Raw genomic sequence first — 18,538 nt, 5'->3', positions numbered from 1 at the left:
AAGAAAAAATGTGATGATTAGAATTAATAAAATGTTCTGGTCTGTTTAATCACACTTGGTAATTGGAATGGTTGTAGACATTGATTGGTCTTACCTCCAATTCCCCTGACCAGCACAGAATATCTGTGTTAATAGAACCAGGGAGTGATCATAAGAGTTATTAAATAAGTAAGACCCACTTGGGCTACTTGATTCAAAATTGGTTAGTCTCCTGCATTCAAATGAGCTGGACTTTCTGACGTAAGCCACAAAAATTAGTATTAAGCCTCAAAAAGAGAAAGAAAAAAGGGGGGAGAGAAGAATTAGTGGTGATGCTGCTGTTGGTGTTGCAAACACATGTGGAGGGAAATGGTCCCAACTCTACAACACCGGGTATTCGCAGGAAGTCTCCTCTCCTGGTACTGACCCGGCCCAACGCTGTTTGGCTTCCAAGATCAGACGAGATCGGGCATTGGCAGCGTGGTATGATAGTAGAGAATTTTTGGATTGCACCAATGAGAGTGCACCTATGTAAGAAACAGAAGAAAGAGGAAAAAGGGAGACAGAAAGAAAGAACGAGAAAAGAAGAAATGAAAAATAGTATGGAGAAGAAAAGGAATGAATCAGTGTAGCATAATTGATGGATCTGCTTTCTGCGTTAGACACAGCTCAACAATTCCCACTTGAGTGGTATCGTGTTCCGTGAATCGCAGATGAGAGTCCATGAAGCAATAGTGAAGTATGGGAAGGAGATATGAAAGATATGCTAGGTTGAACTGTCAAAAAAATTAATTAATTAATTAAGCATTGATTTTGAAAAACACATTATTATTTAACGTGCATATTTGGAATAAAGTGTAAAGGTTCAAAGAGTATGCTGAGGCTTACGATGAAATAAGATAATTATCAGACAAAATACTGGCCTCTGCTTGAAAAAAGTATTTCTTTGTAATGTGAATACTTTAACAGATATTGATTTTGGAAGAATAAGAGAAGAAAAAAAAAAAAAAAAAAAGGGGGATGAAAAAGACAATTTGGGCTATATTTATTAGACAGTGGTGCTGTAGCAAAGAGCTATGTGTGTGCTGCATATGTCCAAATGGCATGGAATAACATACAACAGATAAATATAAAGTGCATCAAGAGTTTGTGGTCTGTGCAGAATATACACAGAACGGCAGTGGAACTCTGATAGGAATACACAGGTCTAGACATTTGCTGTATAATCAAGCATATTAATAAATGCACTTAATGTGTTGTTGTCTGTGCGCACTATATACAAAGCAGAGCACCAATAGGTCCAATCGGATATGATGGAAGCTTAATGCCCATCAAAAGGTTGCCGTCTGTGCTAAGTATGCATGGGACAGCAGCAGGCTTGTAGTCAATGGTACTATCAGTCAAAAAATATCTGCGTATGCTACATGACTGTTAACATGCTGTCTAATACAACATAAGTAGTGAATACGAAAAAGTATTTTGCTGTCTGTGCAGGATGTGCACAGAACAGCTGAGGCTTACGGTCACCAAAATTGGAGAAGGAAGGCAGGTTAGGGCAGTGTCATGTGCCCAGGCAGGAGCTGAGAAATCACTCCATGTGTGGTCCCCCTCTCGGAACGGAAAACGCGTTTCGCCCTGACGGGCTTGTTCACTTCAAACCCGGAAGTGAACAAGCCCGTCAGGGCGAAACGCGTTTTCCGTTCCGAGAGGGGGACCACACATGGAGTGATTTCTCAGCTCCTGCCTGGGCACATGACACTGCCCTAACCTGCCTTCCTTCTCCAATTTTGGTGACCGTAAGCCTCAGCTGTTCTGTGCACATCCTGCACAGACAGCAAAATACTTTTTCGTATTCACTACTTATGTTGTATTAGACAGCATGTTAACAGTCATGTAGCATACGCAGATATTTTTTGACTGATAGTACCATTGACTACAAGCCTGCTGCTGTCCCATGCATACTTAGCACAGACGGCAACCTTTTGATGGGCATTAAGCTTCCATCATATCCGATTGGACCTATTGGTGCTCTGCTTTGTATATAGTGCGCACAGACAACAACACATTAAGTGCATTTATTAATATGCTTGATTATACAGCAAATGTCTAGACCTGTGTATTCCTATCAGAGTTCCACTGCCGTTCTGTGTATATTCTGCACAGACCACAAACTCTTGATGCACTTTATATTTATCTGTTGTATGTTATTCCATGCCATTTGGACATATGCAGCACACACATAGCTCTTTGCTACAGCACCACTGTCTAATAAATATAGCCCAAATTGTCTTTTTCATCCCCTTTTTTTTTTTTTTTTCTTCTCTTATTCTTCCAAAATCAATATCTGTTAAAGTATTCACATTACAAAGAAATACTTTTTTCAAGCAGAGGCCAGTATTTTGTCTGATAATTATCTTATTTCATCGTAAGCCTCAGCATACTCTTTGAACCTTTACACTTTATTCCAAATATGCACGTTAAATAATAATGTGTTTTTCAAAATCAATGCTTAATTAATTAATTAATTTTTTTGACAGTTCAACCTAGCATATCTTTCATATCTCCTTCCCATACTTCACTATTGCTTCATGGACTCTCATCTGCGATTCACGGAACACGATACCACTCAAGTGGGAATTGTTGAGCTGTGTCTAACGCAGAAAGCAGATCCATCAATTATGCTACACTGATTCATTCCTTTTCTTCTCCATACTATTTTTCATTTCTTCTTTTCTCGTTCTTTCTTTCTGTCTCCCTTTTTCCTCTTTCTTCTGTTTCTTACATAGGTGCACTCTCATTGGTGCAATCCAAAAATTCTCTACTATCATACCACGCTGCCAATGCCCGATCTCGTCTGATCTTGGAAGCCAAACAGCGTTGGGCCGGGTCAGTACCAGGAGAGGAGACTTCCTGCGAATACCCGGTGTTGTAGAGTTGGGACCATTTCCCTCCACATGTGTTTGCAACACCAACAGCAGCATCACCACTAATTCTTCTCTCCCCCCTTTTTTCTTTCTCTTTTTGAGGCTTAATACTAATTTTTGTGGCTTACGTCAGAAAGTCCAGCTCATTTGAATGCAGGAGACTAACCAATTTTGAATCAAGTAGCCCAAGTGGGTCTTACTTATTTAATAACTCTTATGATCACTCCCTGGTTCTATTAACACAGATATTCTGTGCTGGTCAGGGGAATTGGAGGTAAGACCAATCAATGTCTACAACCATTCCAATTACCAAGTGTGATTAAACAGACCAGAACATTTTATTAATTCTAATCATCACATTTTTTCTTTGATATGGATCATTTATAGGGGTATTTTTATTACAAACATTAAAAGTTATGTTTTAAGTATTTCTCTCTATATGTCATAGGCATTTTCCTTTCCTTTCAAGAGTGCGCCCACACAAGAGCCTTCTTTCTCTCCCTTCCTTCTAGTACATGTACTCTCTGGCTCTGGGCGCACCACCAAGCAGGACAACGTTATTCATCGAAGTAAAAGACATAGTCTTCTCTTCTTTTTTCCTATTTTGGAGTGCTTTATTGTCCAAATGTTGGTTCTACATTATTAAAACAGTATTACTTTACCAGTGCCCGATCGCCCTTTGTCTATGCCCTGCATCACCGCCAGCGGGTGGGCTCGGAATTCTGAGCCTTTTCCTCGCACCCCCAGTTGCGGGAGAATGTGAAGGAGGAGATGTTGACAGGTCGCGTTCCGCTTGACTTGACAATTTTGTCACCAGCAGGTCTTTCAACCCCAGCAGACCTGTGTCTGCCGGAAAGAGAGATCCAAGGTAGGCTTTAAATCTAGGATCGAGCACGGTGGCCAAAATGTAGTGCTCTGATTTCAACAGATTGACCACCCGTGAATCCTTGTTAAGCGAATTAAGGGCTGCATCCACAAGTCCCACATGCCTAGCGGAATCGCTCCCTTTTAGCTCCTTCTTCAATGCCTCCAGCTTCTTCTGCAAAAGCCTGATGAGGGGAATGACCTGACTCAGGCTGGCAGTGTCTGAACTGACTTCACGTGTGGCAAGTTCAAAGGGCATCAGAACCTTGCACAACGTTGAAATCATTCTCCACTGCACTTGAGACAGGTGCATTCCATCTCCTATATCGTGCTCAATTGTATAGGCTTGAATGGCCTTTTGCTGCTCCTCCAACCTCTGAAGCATATAGAGGGTTGAATTCCACCTCGTTACCACTTCTTGCTTCAGATGATGGCAGGGCAGGTTCAGTAGTTTTTGGTGGTGCTCCAGTCTTCTGTACGTGGTGCCTGTACGCCGAAAGTGTCCCGCAATTTTTCTGGCCACCGACAGCATCTCTTGCACGCCCCTGTCGTTTTTTTAAAAATTCTGCACCACCAAATTCAAGGTATGTGCAAAACATGGGACGTGCTGGAATTTGCCCATATTTAATGCACACACAATATTGCTGGCGTTGTCCGATGCCACAAATCCACAGGAGAGTCCAATTGGGGTAAGCCATTCCGCGATGATCTTCCTCAGTTGCCGTAAGAGGTTTTCAGCTGTGTGCGTATTCTGGAAAGCGGTGATACAAAGCGTAGCCTGCCTAGGAAAGAGTTGGCGTTTGCGAGATGCTGCTACTGGTGCCGCCGCTGCTGTTCTTGCGGCGGGAGTCCATACATCTACCCAGTGGGCTGTCACAGTCATATAGTCCTGACCCTGCCCTGCTCCACTTGTCCACATGTCCGTGGTTAAGTGGACATTGGGTACAACTGCATTTTTTAGGACACTGGTGAGTCTTTTTCTGACGTCCGTGTACATTCTCGGTATCGCCTGCCTAGAGAAGTGGAACCTAGATGGTATTTGGTAACGGGGGCACACTGCCTCAATAAATTGTCTAGTTCCCTGTGAACTAACGGCGGATACCGGACGCACGTCTAACACCAACATAGTTGTCAAGGACTCAGTTATCCGCTTTGCAGTAGGATGACTGCTGTGATATTTCATCTTCCTCGCAAAGGACTGTTGAACAGTCAATTGCTTACTGGAAGTAGTACAAGTGGGCTTACGACTTCCCCTCTGGGATGACCATCGACTCCCAGCGGCAACAACAGCAGCGCCAGCAGCAGTAGGCGTTACACGCAAGGATGCATCGGAGGAATCCCAGGCAGGAGAGGACTCGTCAGAATTGCCAGTGACATGGCCTGCAGGACTATTGGCATTCCTGGGGAAGGAGGAAATTGACACTGAGGGAGTTGGTGGGGTGGTTTGCGTGAGCTTGGTTACAAGAGGAAGGGATTTACTGGTCAGTGGACTGCTTCCGCTGTCACCCAAAGTTTTTGAACTTGTCACTGACTTATTATGAATGCGCTGCAGGTGATGTATAAGGGAGGATGTTCCGAGGTGGTTAACGTCCTTACCCCTACTTATTACAGCTTGACAAAGGGAACACACGGCTTGACACCTGTTGTCCGCATTTCTGGTGAAATACCTCCACACCGAAGAGCTGATTTTTTTGGTATTTTCACCTGGCATGTCAACGGCCATATTCCTCCCACGGACAACAGGTGTCTCCCCGGGTGCCTGACTTAAACAAACCACCTCACCATCAGAATCCTCCTGGTCAATTTCCTCCCCAGCGCCAGCAACACCCATATCCTCCTCATCCTGGTGTACTTCAACACTGACATCTTCAATCTGACTATCAGGAACTGGACTGCGGGTGCTCCTTCCAGCACTTGCAGGGGGCGTGCAAATGGTGGAAGGCGCATGCTCTTCACGTCCAGTGTTGGGAAGGTCAGGCATCGCAACCGACACAATTGGACTCTCCTTGTGGATTTGGGATTTCAAAGAACGCACAGTTCTTTGCAGTGCTTTTGCCAGCTTGAGTCTTTTCAGTTTTCTAGCGAGAGGCTGAGTGCTTCCATCCTCATGTGAAGCTGAACCACTAGCCATGAACATAGGCCAGGGCCTCAGCCGTTCCTTGCCACTCCGTGTGGTAAATGGCATATTGGCAAGTTTACGCTTCTCCTCCGACAATTTTATTTTAGGTTTTGGAGTCCTTTTTTTACTGATATTTGGTGTTTTGGTTTTGACATGCTCTGTACTATGCCATTGGGCATCGGCCTTGGCAGACGACGTTGCTGGCATTTCATCGTCTCGGCCATGACTAGTGGCAGCAGCTTCAGCACGAGGTGGAAGTGGATCTTGATCTTTCCCTAATTTTGGAACCTCAACATTTTTGTTCTCCATATTTTAATAGGCACAACTAAAAGGCACCTCAGGTAAACAATGGAGATGGATGGATTGGATACTAGTATACAATTATGGACGGGCTGCCGAGTGCCGACACAGAGGTAGCCACAGCCGTGAACTACCGCACTGTACTGTGTCTGCTGCTAATATATAGACTGGTTGATAAAGAGATAGTATACTCGTAACTAGTATGTATGTATAAAGAAAGAAAAAAAAACCACGGTTAGGTGGTATATACAATTATGGACGGGCTGCCGAGTGCCGACACAGAGGTAGCCACAGCCGTGAACTACCGCACTGTACTGTGTCTGCTGCTAATATATAGACTGGTTGATAAAGAGATAGTATACTCGTAACTAGTATGTATGTATAAAGAAAGAAAAAAAAACACGGTTAGGTGGTATATACAATTATGGACGGGCTGCCGAGTGCCGACACAGAGGTAGCCACAGCCGTGAACTACCGCACTGTACTGTGTCTGCTGCTAATATATAGACTGGTTGATAAAGAGATAGTATACTCGTAACTAGTATGTATGTATAAAGAAAGAAAAAAAAAACACGGTTAGGTGGTATATACAATTATGGACGGGCTGCCGAGTGCCGACACAGAGGTAGCCACAGCCGTGAACTACCGCACTGTACTGTGTCTGCTGCTAATATATAGACTGGTTGATAAAGAGATAGTATACTCGTAACTAGTATGTATGTATAAAGAAAGAAAAAAAAACCACGGTTAGGTGGTATATACAATTATGGACGGGCTGCCGAGTGCCGACACAGAGGTAGCCACAGCCGTGAACTACCGCACTGTACTGTGTCTGCTGCTAATATAGACTGGTTGATAAAGAGATAGTATACTCGTAACTAGTATGTATGTATAAAGAAAGAAAAAAAAACCACGGTTAGGTGGTATATACAATTATGGACGGGCTGCCGAGTGCCGACACAGAGGTAGCCACAGCCGTGAACTACCGCACTGTACTGTGTCTGCTGCTAATATATAGACTGGTTGATAAAGAGATAGTATACTCGTAACTAGTATGTATGTATAAAGAAAGAAAAAAAAACCACGGTTAGGTGGTATATACAATTATGGACGGGCTGCCGAGTGCCGACACAGAGGTAGCCACAGCCGTGAACTACCGCACTGTACTGTGTCTGCTGCTAATATATAGACTGGTTGATAAAGAGATAGTATACTCGTAACTAGTATGTATGTATAAAGAAAGAAAAAAAAACCACGGTTAGGTGGTATATACAATTATGGACGGGCTGCCGAGTGCCGACACAGAGGTAGCCACAGCCGTGAACTACCGCACTGTACTGTGTCTGCTGCTAATATATAGACTGGTTGATAAAGAGATAGTATACTCGTAACTAGTATGTATGTATAAAGAAAGAAAAAAAAACCACGGTTAGGTGGTATATACAATTATGGACGGGCTGCCGAGTGCCGACACAGAGGTAGCCACAGCCGTGAACTACCGCACTGTACTGTGTCTGCTGCTAATATATAGACTGGTTGATAAAGAGATAGTATACTCGTAACTAGTATGTATGTATAAAGAAAGAAAAAAAAACCACGGTTAGGTGGTATATACAATTATGGACGGGCTGCCGAGTGCCGACACAGAGGTAGCCACAGCCGTGAACTACCGCACTGTACTGTGTCTGCTGCTAATATAGACTGGTTGATAAAGAGATAGTATACTACTAATATTATATACTGGTGGTCAGGTCACTGGTCACTAGTCACACTGGCAGTGGCACTCCTGCAGCAAAAGTGTGCACTGTTTAATTTTAATATAATATTATGTACTCCTGGCTCCTGCTATAACCTATAACTGGCACTGCAGTAGTGCTCCCCAGTCTCCCCCACAATTATAAGCTGTGTGAGCTGAGCAGTCAGACAGATATATAATATATATATAGATGATGCAGCACACTGGCCTGAGCCTGAGCAGTGCACACAGATATGGTATGTGACTGACTGAGTCACTGTGTGTATCGCTTTTTTCAGGCAGAGAACGGATATATTAAATAAACTGCACTGTGTGTCTGGTGGTCACTCACTATATAATATATTATGTACTCCTGGCTCCTGCTATAACCTATAACTGGCACTGCAGTAGTGCTCCCCAGTCTCCCCCACAATTATAAGCTGTGTGAGCTGAGCAGTCAGACAGATATATATAATATTATATATAGATAATAGATGATGCAGCACACTGGCCTGAGCCTGAGCAGTGCACACAGATATGGTATGTGACTGAGTCACTGTGTGCTGTGTATCGCTTTTTTCAGGCAGAGAACGGATTATAAATAAAAGTGGTGGTCACTGGTCACTATCAGCAAAACTCTGCACTGTACACTACTGAGTACTCCTAATGCTCCCCAAAATTAGTAAATCAAGTGTCTCTCTAATCTATTCTAATTCTAAACGGAGAGGACGCCAGCCACGTCCTCTCCCTATCAATCTCAATGCACGTGTGAAAATGGCGGCGACGCGGGCTCCTTATATAGAATCCGAGTCTCGCGATAGAATCCGAGCCTCGCGAGAATCCGACAGCGTCATGATGACGTTCGGGCGCGCTCGGGTTAACCGAGCAAGGCGGGAAGATCCGAGTCGCTCGGACCCGTGAAAAAAAACATGAAGTTCTGGCGGGTTCGGATTCAGAGAAACCGAACCCGCTCATCTCTAATAATATTATATTAAAATTAAACAGTGCACACTTTTGCTGCAGGAGTGCCACTGCCAGTGTGACTAGTGACCAGTGACCTGACCACCAGTATATATAATATTAGTAGTATACTATCTCTTTATCAACCAGTCTATATTAGCAGCAGACACAGTACAGTGCGGTAGTTCACGGCTGTGGCTACCTCTGTGTCGGCACTCGGCAGCCCGTCCATAATTGTATATACCACCTAACCGTGGTTTTTTTTTCTTTCTTTATAGTCATACTAGTTACGAGTATACTATCTCTTTATCAACCAGTCTATATTAGCAGCAGACACAGTACAGTGCGGTAGTTCACGGCTGTGGCTACCTCTGTGTCGGCACTCGGCAGCCCGTCCATAATTGTATATACCACCTAACCGTGGTTTTTTTTTCTTTCTTTATACATACATACTAGTTACGAGTATACTATCTCTTTATCAACCAGTCTATATATTAGCAGCAGACACAGTACAGTGCGGTAGTTCACGGCTGTGGCTACCTCTGTGTCGGCACTCGGCAGCCCGTCCATAATTGTATATACCACCTAACCGTGTTTTTTTTTTCTTTCTTTATACATACATACTAGTTACGAGTATACTATCTCTTTATCAACCAGTCTATATATTAGCAGCAGACACAGTACAGTGCGGTAGTTCACGGCTGTGGCTACCTCTGTGTCGGCACTCGGCAGCCCGTCCATAATTGTATATACCACCTAACCGTGGTTTTTTTTTTCTTTCTTTATACATACATACTAGTTACGAGTATACTATCTCTTTATCAACCAGTCTATATTAGCAGCAGACACAGTACAGTGCGGTAGTTCACGGCTGTGGCTACCTCTGTGTCGGCACTCGGCAGCCCGTCCATAATTGTATATACCACCTAACCGTGGTTTTTTTTTCTTTCTTTATACATACATACTAGTTACGAGTATACTATCTCTTTATCAACCAGTCTATATTAGCAGCAGACACAGTACAGTGCGGTAGTTCACGGCTGTGGCTACCTCTGTGTCGGCACTCGGCAGCCCGTCCATAATTGTATATACCACCTAACCGTGGTTTTTTTTTCTTTCTTTATACATACATACTAGTTACGAGTATACTATCTCTTTATCAACCAGTCTATATTAGCAGCAGACACAGTACAGTGCGGTAGTTCACGGCTGTGGCTACCTCTGTGTCGGCACTCGGCAGCCCGTCCATAATTGTATATACCACCTAACCGTGGTTTTTTTTTCTTTCTTTATAGTCATACTAGTTACGAGTATACTATCTCTTTATCAACCAGTCTATATTAGCAGCAGACACAGTACAGTGCGGTAGTTCACGGCTGTGGCTACCTCTGTGTCGGCACTCGGCAGCCCGTCCATAATTGTATATACCACCTAACCGTGGTTTTTTTTTCTTTCTTTATACATACATACTAGTTACGAGTATACTATCTCTTTATCAACCAGTCTATATATTAGCAGCAGACACAGTACAGTGCGGTAGTTCACGGCTGTGGCTACCTCTGTGTCGGCACTCGGCAGCCCGTCCATAATTGTATATACCACCTAACCGTGGTTTTTTTTTCTTTCTTTATAGTCATACTAGTTACGAGTATACTATCTCTTTATCAACCAGTCTATATTAGCAGCAGACACAGTACAGTGCGGTAGTTCACGGCTGTGGCTACCTCTGTGTCGGCACTCGGCAGCCCGTCCATAATTGTATATACCACCTAACCGTGGTTTTTTTTTCTTTCTTTATACATACATACTAGTTACGAGTATACTATCTCTTTATCAACCAGTCTATATTAGCAGCAGACACAGTACAGTGCGGTAGTTCACGGCTGTGGCTACCTCTGTGTCGGCACTCGGCAGCCCGTCCATAATTGTATATACCACCTAACCGTGTTTTTTTTTTCTTTCTTTATACATACATACTAGTTACGAGTATACTATCTCTTTATCAACCAGTCTATATTAGCAGCAGACACAGTACAGTGCGGTAGTTCACGGCTGTGGCTACCTCTGTGTCGGCACTCGGCAGCCCGTCCATAATTGTATATACCACCTAACCGTGGTTTTTTTTTCTTTCTTTATACATACATACTAGTTACGAGTATACTATCTCTTTATCAACCAGTCTATATATTAGCAGCAGACACAGTACAGTGCGGTAGTTCACGGCTGTGGCTACCTCTGTGTCGGCACTCGGCAGCCCGTCCATAATTGTATATACCACCTAACCGTGGTTTTTTTTTCTTTCTTTATAGTCATACTAGTTACGAGTATACTATCTCTTTATCAACCAGTCTATATTAGCAGCAGACACAGTACAGTGCGGTAGTTCACGGCTGTGGCTACCTCTGTGTCGGCACTCGGCAGCCTGTCCATAATTGTATATACCACCTAACCGTGGTTTTTTTTTCTTTCTTTATACATACATACTAGTTACGAGTATACTATCTCTTTATCAACCAGTCTATATATTAGCAGCAGACACAGTACAGTGCGGTAGTTCACGGCTGTGGCTACCTCTGTGTCGGCACTCGGCAGCCCGTCCATAATTGTATATACCACCTAACCGTGGTTTTTTTTTCTTTCTTTATAGTCATACTAGTTACGAGTATACTATCTCTTTATCAACCAGTCTATATTAGCAGCAGACACAGTACAGTGCGGTAGTTCACGGCTGTGGCTACCTCTGTGTCGGCACTCGGCAGCCCGTCCATAATTGTATATACCACCTAACCGTGGTTTTTTTTTCTTTCTTTATACATACATACTAGTTACGAGTATACTATCTCTTTATCAACCAGTCTATATTAGCAGCAGACACAGTACAGTGCGGTAGTTCACGGCTGTGGCTACCTCTGTGTCGGCACTCGGCAGCCCGTCCATAATTGTATATACCACCTAACCGTGGTTTTTTTTTCTTTCTTTATACATACATACTAGTTACGAGTATACTATCTCTTTATCAACCAGTCTATATATTAGCAGCAGACACAGTACAGTGCGGTAGTTCACGGCTGTGGCTACCTCTGTGTCGGCACTCGGCAGCCCGTCCATAATTGTATACTAGTATCCAATCCATCCATCTCCATTGTTTACCTGAGGTGCCTTTTAGTTGTGCCTATTAAAATATGGAGAACAAAAATGTTGAGGTTCCAAAATTAGGGAAAGATCAAGATCCACTTCCACCTCGTGCTGAAGCTGCTGCCACTAGTCATGGCCGAGACGATGAAATGCCAGCAACGTCGTCTGCCAAGGCCGATGCCCAATGTCATAGTACAGAGCATGTCAAATCCAAAACACCAAATATCAGTAAAAAAAGGACTCCAAAACCTAAAATAAAATTGTAGGTGGAGAAGCGTAAACTTGCCAATATGCCATTTACCACACGGAGTGGCAAGGAACGGCTGAGGCCCTGGCCTATGTTCATGGCTAGTGGTTCAGCTTCACATGAGGATGGAAGCACTCAGCCTCTCGCTAGAAAAATGAAAAGACTAAAGCTGGCAAAAGCAGTAGCACCGCAAAGAACTGTGCGTTCTTCGAAATCCCAAATCCACAAGGAGAGTCCGACTCCAATTGTGTCGGTTGCGATGCCTGACCTTCCCAACACTGGACGTGAAGAGCATGCGCCTTCCACCATTTGCACGCCCCCTGCAAGTGATGGAAGGAGCACCCGCAGTCCAGTTCCTGATAGTCAGATTGAAGATGTCAGTGTTGAAGTACACCAGGATGAGGAGGATATGGGTGTTGCTGGCGCTGGGGAGGAAATTGACCAGGAGGATTCTGATGGTGAGGTGGTTTGTTTAAGTCAGGCACCCGGGGAGACACCTGTTGTCCGTGGTAGGAATATGGCCGTTGACATGCCTGGTGAAAATACCAAAAAAATCAGCTCTTCGGTGTGGAAGTATTTCACCAGAAATGCGGACAACAGGTGTCAAGCCGTGTGTTCCCTTTGTCAAGCTGTAATAAGTAGGGGTAAGGACGTTAACCACCTCGGAACATCCTCCCTTATACGTCACCTGCAGCGCATTCATAATAAGTCAGTGACAAGTTAAAAAACTTTGGGTGACAGCGGAAGCAGTCCACTGACCAGTAAATCCCTTCCTCTTGTAACCAAGCTCACGCAAACCACCCCACCAACAGTGTCAATTTCCTCCTTCCCCAGGAATGCCAATAGTCCTGCAGGCAATGTCACTGGCAATTCTGACGAGTCCTCTCCTGCCTGGGATTCCTCCGATGCATCCTTGCGTGTAACGCCTACTGCTGCTGGCGCTGCTGTTGTTGCTGCTGGGAGTCGATGGTCATCCCAGAGGGGAAGTCGTAAGCCCACTTGTACTACTTCCAGTAAGCAATTGACTGTTCAACAGTCCTTTGCGAGGAAGATGAAATATCACAGCAGTCATCCTGCTGCAAAGCAGATAACTGAGGCCTTGACAACTATGTTGGTGTTAGACGTGCGTCCGGTATCCGCCGTTAGTTCACAGGGAACTAGACAATTTATTGTGGCAGTGTGCCCCCGTTACCAAATACCATCTAGGTTCCACTTCTCTAGGCAGGCGATACCGAGAATGTACACGGACGTCAGAAAAAGACTCACCAGTGTCCTAAAAAATGCAGTTGTACCCAATGTCCACTTAACCACGGACATGTGGACAAGTGGAGCAGGGCAGGGTCAGGACTATATGACTGTGACAGCCCACTGGGTAGATGTATGGACTCCCGCCGCAAGAACAGCAGCGGCGGCACCAGTAGCAGCATCTCGCAAACGCCAACTCTTTCCTAGGCAGGCTACGCTTTGTATCACCGCTTTCCAGAATACGCACACAGCTGAAAACCTCTTACGGCAACTGAGGAAGATCATCGCGGAATGGCTTACCCCAATTGGACTCTCCTGTGGATTTGTGGCATCGGACAACGCCAGCAATATTGTGTGTGCATTAAATATGGGCAAATTCCAGCACGTCCCATGTTTTGCACATACCTTGAATTTGGTGGTGCAGAATTTTTTTAAAAACGACAGGGGCGTGCAAGAGATGCTGTCGGTGGCCAGAAGAATTGCGGGACACTTTCGGCGTACAGGCACCACGTACAGAAGACTGGAGCACCACCAAAAACTACTGAACCTGCCCTGCCATCATCTGAAGCAAGAAGTGGTAACGAGGTGGAATTCAACCCTCTATATGCTTCAGAGGTTGGAGGAGCAGCAAAAGGCCATTCAAGCCTATACAATTGAGCACGATATAGTAGGTGGAATGCACCTGTCTCAAGCGCAGTGGAGAATGATTTCAACGTTGTGCAAGGTTCTGATGCCCTTTGAACTTGCCACACGTGAAGTCAGTTCAGACACTGCCAGCCTGAGTCAGGTCATTCCCCTCATCAGGCTTTTGCAGAAGAAGCTGGAGACATTGAAGGAGGAGCTAACACGGAGCGATTCCGCTAGGCATGTGGGACTTGTGGATGGAGCCCTTAATTCGCTTAACAAGGATTCACGGGTGGTCAATCTGTTGAAATCAGAGCACTACATTTTGGCCACCGTGCTCGATCCTAGATTTAAAGCCTACCTTGGATCTCTCTTTCCGGCAGACACAAGTCTGCTGGGGTTGAAAGACCTGCTGGTGACAAAATTGTCAAGTCAAGCGGAACGCGACCTGTCAACATCTCCTCCTTCACATTCTCCCGCAACTGGGGGTGCGAGGAAAAGGCTCAGAATTCCGAGCCCACCCGCTGGCGGTGATGCAGGGCAGTCTGGAGCGACTGCTGATGCTGACATCTGGTCCGGACTGAAGGACCTGACAACGATTACGGACATGTCGTCTACTGTCACTGCATATGATTCTCTCAACATTGATAGAATGGTGGAGGATTATATGAGTGACCGCATCCAAGTAGGCACGTCACACAGTCCGTACTTATACTGGCAGGAAAAAGAGGCAATTTGGAGGCCCTTGCACAAACTGGCTTTATTCTACCTAAGTTGCCCTCCCACAAGTGTGTACTCCGAAAGAGTGTTTAGTGCCGCCGCTCACCTTGTCAGCAATCGGCGTACGAGGTTACATCCAGAAAATGTGGAGAAGATGATGTTCATTAAAATGAATTATAATCAATTCCTCCGCGGAGACATTGACCAGCAGCAATTGCCTCCACAAAGTACACAGGGAGCTGAGATGGTGGATTCCAGTGGGGACGAATTGATAATCTGTGAGGAGGGGGATGTACACGGTGATATATCGGAGGGTGATGATGAGGTGGACATCTTGCCTCTGTAGAGCCAGTTTGTGCAAGGAGAGATTAATTGCTTCTTTTTTGGGGGGGGTCCAAACCAACCCGTCATATCAGTCACAGTCGTGTGGCAGACCCTGTCACTGAAATGATGGGTTGGTTAAAGTGTGCATGTCCTGTTTTGTTTATACAACATAAGGGTGGGTGGGAGGGCCCAAGGACAATTCCATCTTGCACCTCTTTTTTCTTTTCTTTTTCTTTGCGTCATGTGCTGTTTGGGGAGGGTTTTTTGGAAGGGACATCCTGCGTGACACTGCAGTGCCACTCCTAGATGGGCCCGGTGTTTGTGTCGGCCACTAGGGTCGCTTATCTTACTCACACAGCTACCTCATTGCGCCTCTTTTTTTCTTTGCGTCATGTGCTGTTTGGGGAGGGTTTTTTGGAAGGGACATCCTGCGTGACACTGCAGTGACACTCCTAGATGGGCCCGGTGTTTGTGTCGGCCACTAGGGTCGCTTATCTTACTCACACAGCTACCTCATTGCGCCTCTTTTTTTCTTTGCGTCATGTGCTGTTTGGGGAGGGTTTTTTGGAAGGGACATCCTGCGTGACACTGCAGTGCCACTCCTAGATGGGCCCGGTGTTTGTGTCGGCCACTAGGGTCGCTAATCTTACTCACACAGCTACCTCATTGCGCCTCTTTTTTTCTTTGCGTCATGTGCTGTTTGGGGAGGGTTTTTTGGAAGGGCCATCCTGCGTGACACTGCAGTGCCACTCCTAGATGGGCCCGGTGTTTGTGTCGGCCACTAGGGTCGCTTATCTTACTCACACAGCGACCTCGGTGCAAATTTTAGGACTAAAAATAATATTGTGAGGTGTGAGGTATTCAGAATAGACTGAAAATGAGTGGAAATTATGGTTTTTGAGGTTAATAATACTTTGGGATCAAAATGACCGCCAAATTCTATGATTTAAGCTGTTTTTTAGGTTTTTTGGAAAAAAACACCCGAATCCAAAACACACCCGAATCCGACAAAAAAAATTCGGTGAGGTTTTGCCAAAACGCGGTCGAACCCAAAACACGGCCGCGGAACCGAACCCAAAACCAAAACACAAAACCCGAAAAATTTCCGGCGCTCATCTCTAAATATAACCTCTGGGGCTATATGGATGTATTTAACCCCTGCCAGGTTGTCAGAAAAACGGGAGAAGAAGCCAGCCGAAAAGGGGGCGGGGCCTATTCTCCTCAGCACACAGCGCCATTTTCCTACACAGCTCCGCTGCTAGGAAGGCTCCCAGGCTCTCCCCTGCACTGCACTACAGAAACAGGGTTAAAACAGAGAGGGGGGGGGCACTTATTTGGCGATATTATTATATATTAAGATGCTATAAGGGAAAACACTTATATAAGGTTGTCCCTGTATAATTATAGCGTTTTGGTGTGTGCTGGCAAACTCTCCCTCTGTCTCCCCAAAGGGCTAGTGGGGTCCTGTCCTCTATCAGAGCATTCCCTGTGTGTGTGCTGTGTGTCGGTACGTGTGTGTCGACATGTATGAGGACGATGTTGGTGAGGAGGCGGAGCAATTGCCTGTAATGGTGATGTCACTCTCTAGGGAGTCGACACCGGAATGGATGGCTTATTTAGGGAATTACGTGATAATGTCAACACGCTGCAAGGTCGGTTGACGACATGAGACGGCCGGCAAACCAATTAGTACCTGTCCAGGCGTCTCAAACACCGTCAGGGGCTTTAAAACGCCCATTTACCTCAGTCGGTCGACACAGACACAGACACGGACACTGACTCCAGTGTCGACGGTGAAGAAACAAACGTATTTTCCATTAGGGCCACACGTTACATGTTAAGGGCAATGAAGGAGGTGTTACATATTTCTGATACTACAAGTACCACAAAAAAGGGTATTATGTGGGGTGTGAAAAAACTACCTGTAGTTTTTCCTGAATCAGATAAATTAAATGAAGTGTGTGATGATGCGTGGGTTTCCCCCGATAGAAAATTATTGGCGTTATACCCTTTCCCGCCAGAAGTTAGGGCGCGTTGGGAAACACCCCTTAGGGTGGATAAGGCGCTCACACGCTTATCAAAACAAGTGGCGTTACCGTCTCCAGATACGGCCGCCCTCAAGGAGCCAGCTGATAGGAGGCTGGAAAATATCCTAAAAAGTATATACACACATACTGGTGTTATACTGCGACCAGCGATCGCCTCAGCCTGGATGTGCAGCGCTGGGGTGGCTTGGTCGGATTCCCTGACTGAAAATATTGATACCCTTGACAGGGACAGTATTTTATTGACTATAGAGCATTTAAAGGATGCATTTCTATATATGCGAGATGCACAGAGGGATATTTGCACTCTGACATCAAGAGTAAGTGCGATGTCCATATCTGCCAGAAGATGTTTATGGACACGACAGTGGTCAGGTGATGCAGATTCCAAACGGCACATGGAAGTATTGCCGTATAAAGGGGAGGAGTTATTTGGGGTCGGTCCATCGGACCTGGTGGCCACGGCAACAGCTGGAAAATCCACCTTTTTTACCCCAAGTCACATCTCAGCAGAAAAAGACACTGTCTTTTCAGCCTCAGTCCTTTCGTCCCCATAAGGGCAAGCGGGCAAAAGGCCAGTCATATCTGCCCAGGGGTAGAGGAAAGGGAAGAAGACTGCAGCAGGCAGCCCCTTCCCAGGAACAGAAGCCCTCCACCGCTTCTGCCAAGTCCTCAGCATGACGCTGGGGCCGTACAAGCGGACTCAGGTGCGGTGGGGGGTCGTCTCAAGAGTTTCAGCGCGCAGTGGGCTCACTCGCAAGTGGACCCCTGGATCCTACAAGTAGTATCCCAGGGGTACAGATTGGAAATTCGAGACGTCTCCCCCTCGCAGGTTCCTGAAGTCTGCTTTACCAACGTCTCCCTCCGACAGGGAGGCAGTATTGGAAACAATTCACAAGCTGTATTCCCAGCAGGTGATAATCAAAGTACCCCTCCTACAACAAGGAAAGGGGTATTATTCCACACTATATTGTGGTACTGAAGCCAGACGGCTCGGTGAGACCTATTCTAAATCTGAAATCTTTGAACACTTACATACAAAGGTTCAAATCAAGATGGAGTCACTCAGAGCAGTGATAGCGAACCAGGAAGAAGGGGACTATATGGTGTCCCTGGACATCAAGGATGCTTACCTCCATGTCCCAATTTGCCCTTCTCACCAAGGGTACCTCAGGTTCGTGGTACAGAACTGTCACTATCAGTTTCAGACGCTGCCGTTTGGATTGTCCACGGCACCCCGGGTCTTTACCAAGGTAATGGCCGAAATGATGATTCTTCTTCAAAGAAAAGGCGTCTTAATTATCCCTTACTTGGACG

The 18,538-nt window shown here is 45.4% G+C and overlaps 2 pseudogenes; one reads left to right on the top strand and one right to left on the bottom strand.

Moving 5' to 3' along the window:
- Positions 1-357: 357 nt before the first annotated feature.
- LOC134934619 (5S ribosomal RNA) lies at positions 358-476 on the bottom strand (annotated as a pseudogene).
- Positions 477-2,795: 2,319 nt separating this feature from the next.
- LOC134934616 (5S ribosomal RNA) lies at positions 2,796-2,914 on the top strand (annotated as a pseudogene).
- The last annotated feature ends 15,624 nt before the right edge of the window (positions 2,915-18,538 follow it).

Source organism: Pseudophryne corroboree, chromosome 1 (genome assembly GCF_028390025.1).
Source record: "Pseudophryne corroboree isolate aPseCor3 chromosome 1, aPseCor3.hap2, whole genome shotgun sequence".
In the NCBI taxonomy this organism is placed as follows: Eukaryota; Metazoa; Chordata; class Amphibia; order Anura; family Myobatrachidae; genus Pseudophryne; species Pseudophryne corroboree.
The sequence above is the reverse complement of the archived record's forward strand: the minus strand, read 5'-3'. Positions and strand labels throughout refer to the sequence as shown.